This window comes from Galeopterus variegatus, unplaced genomic scaffold (genome assembly GCF_000696425.1).
Source record: "Galeopterus variegatus unplaced genomic scaffold, G_variegatus-3.0.2 Scaffold1244, whole genome shotgun sequence".
In the NCBI taxonomy this organism is placed as follows: Eukaryota; Metazoa; Chordata; class Mammalia; order Dermoptera; family Cynocephalidae; genus Galeopterus; species Galeopterus variegatus.
Window position 1 is genome coordinate 5,398 of NW_007727355.1, and position 3,280 is coordinate 8,677.

The window sequence follows — 3,280 nt, forward strand, 5'->3', positions numbered from 1 at the left end:
AAGGATGTGCAATTCATCCCAGCAAGGGAGTCCCTAATAAAGGAGATGCATCCTGGTAAGAGAATCACAGGTGGCTTTTGATTAGCGATTGCACACCTGTGGCAGGTCAAAGTTAGGTCTTTTCAACCCTGGAGATATTTTTTTCTTCTCTTTACTTTTAAAATATGGATAATTTGTTAACAAAAGGGGAGGCTGAACATACATTACTACTCCAATGTCTCCTTAAAGCAGCAGACAGGAAGTAACTGAATGGCAGCTTGTAAAACTGTTAGTGGATATTAAACAACCATGTCCTTGATATCTCAGAGAAGGGAGCCTTAACATAAAAATTTGGGAACAAATTGGTCACTGGTTAATTATGCAATGGGTCTCATTAACTCTTCCCACCTAACAACTAGGAATCTATGTCAAGCCTCTCTGAGACCTATCCAAGACCTTAACAAAAAACTAAGATATGTTTATGTCACCAAAAAAGGATAAAACTTAATTTTTGCCAGTGACTAAGCAAAACTTAAATTGGACAATCTAATGTAAAAGAAGTTAATATTTCTTTACAGTGTTGGTATTGTTTGAGCATGTTTTTCTTTCTTATCTGAACAAGGCTTCTCTCCTCTCTTAAAAGCAGTGGTCCTTTTCTTGACTGCATGTGCTACTCTTTCTCTCTGAAGACTCTGGAGTTTTATGAAAAAAAGCAGCCATGGCGCCAACCAGACCCCTTTTGGGTCTCCTGCTCTTCTCCTAAAAACCTCAACAGTCAAATGGTTTCATCTCTGACTGGTGGCTCAGGTCTTGAGCTCGGTAACCCATTTGAGAAACAAAAACTAGACTAAAATCTACCAGTTTAACTAGATGGTCTCAAATTTTCTGACATCCATGTGGTTATCTTAAACAGACTTCTAAATTCTCTTCTAGTCTCATTTATGTATTTCTTCACAGAATGCTATGGTAGAATTCTATGCCATTTTCTTAAAAAGAAAAAAAAATCTCTGCATCTTCTTGAAAAGGCTTGCATACCTTGCTTGGCAATGTACATTTGTTATCTTGCTTTCTTTAAGGCAAGGTGAGGCCTCACCAATAAGTCTTTTGGAAATAACACAATCTAAACCTGTCCTTTTCACTAGTAACCTTTTTATTACATTTTGAACAAAGCCCATAAGATCCTCGTTTGTTCTTGTTGTTTATGTTTGCATGTGTGCGTGTGTAAGTTGTATGTTATGTCTATATGCTCATGTCTGTTTGTATAATTGTGTTATGTTCAAGGTACCAAATTGACTTATAATCAATGCATGCTCATTATATAAATAAGTGTACTTTTCAAGTTCACATGACTTAAATCTTCTAAAGTTTTGATAAATATATTTTAAAAATTTGATTCAAACCTTTTACCTAAATTTGTCTCTAGGTCAATATGTCTCCTTGTTATCTCAGCTCTGCCTCCTGGCCATGCTGGGAGAAACAATATCTTTTAGAAATAGATAGTGAATACTGCCCTCTGCCTCTCTGGATTCCACATGGCTCCAAATGCCACATGAAAACCCGGGACCTGAAATGGCTAGCAAAAAGAAACCTATGCCAAATATTGCATAGGCCCTAGTTAGCATTTACTGATAAGGGTATAGATCTAATACACGAAGTTTTTGGCTGGGAAACCATAAATATGTATTTGGCAAATACAGCTAAAACTCCAATTGGGCTTTGTATAATTTGCTCCAATAAATGGATATCTATTTACTAACCTGAATGTATAAAAATGTTCTTACCAACACACATTGTTGCCTGGGTTTACTAATCAAACAGGATTGCTAAAGGTCTTTTTACTTAACTGCTCTTAATGCAAAGTTGTAAAAGGTTTTCTTTGTCCCTTAGATAACTGGTTTAAAAAACTTATTTCATGATAATTTCTTGTGCTCTCTGCCTTTAAAACCCTTTGTCACTTTGGTTTTATTTTTTGTAGTAATTTGTGATTTTATTCAACTAAATGTTTTAAGATGTTTGTTATTTAACAAAACTTTCCAAAACCAAATGCTAAAAGCTCAACATTTTAACTTTAACTTTGAAGAATTCCAAGGGCCCTGGAGTATCTCAAAGGATATATAAAAAATGTATCAAAACTAATTGGCTTATTAAATAAATTAGACTATATGGGAAACATTGAAAGTGTTATGGATATATGTTCCAAAATCTTGTAAGGTTCTTAAATATCTGTTTCTTGGTACAAATGCTACTGGTCATAATCTTGGTTTAATTATAACTTTAAAATGTTATGTCTTCAAATATTTCATGAAAAAACTCTGATAGGTACAGTTTTCCAACAAACTTTGAGTTCATACTTTTAAACTAAAGTTCCAAAATTCTAATGAAGAAACTGATGGGTTTGTGAAATTGTCCACAAAACTTAAAACAACAAAAGTTAATTGGTAAATTAATTAGAATGAATTATGGGTTTTTACCATTTCCTTATTTTGAAACACTGCTGGTTCTCCTAGTGTTTTCCAAATATAAGAAAACTCTCTCTCTCTCTCTCTCTCTCTCTCTCTCTCTCTCTCAAGCTATCTATAACTAAGAACAGTTTGGCAAAATGTCATTTAAAACAGAAGTAAAAGGGAAAAGTTGAGAGCAAGAAAAGATGTGAAGTTGGAGAGGAGTGAGCCTTGAAGGTGGAAGAATGCTTTGAAAGTTAAAGAGGCAGCCGAGGCCACTGTGCAGCAGAGGAACAAACAAGACTCTGGCAGAGACCACACACCCTGCAATGCCACTGCTGCGTGATTCAGCAGGTAGGCCTCACCACCGCCACCCATCTCCATCCCCAGCTTTGCCCAGTGCATACGGAGCAGGGAGACATCCAGCAGGGGAGGCAGAAGCTCTGCAGAGACCACATGCCCTGTGGTGCTGCCATGTGACCCAGCAGCCTGGCCCAGTGCATATGGAGTAGGGAGACATCCAGCAGGGGAGGCAGAAGCTCCACAGAGACCGCACAACATGCGGTGCCACTGCACAACCCAACAGCCTGGCCGAGGGCATGCTGACCAGAGAGGTGGCTCCCTGGAGAGGCCCAAGACCTGAGGCAACCACACACACAAGGTACTAGTGGTCAACTGAGCAGACACTGAGGTAGCCATACCAAATTGAAACCCCAGCAACATCCTAGCTAGACAATAGTGTCAAACCTGTAGACCGTGAAACCCCCTTCCACAATGACTAAACATCAAAGGAAAGATACCAGAAATATGAAAAATCAAGAAAGTACACCACCAAAGGGTAATAATAACCTTCAAGCTCT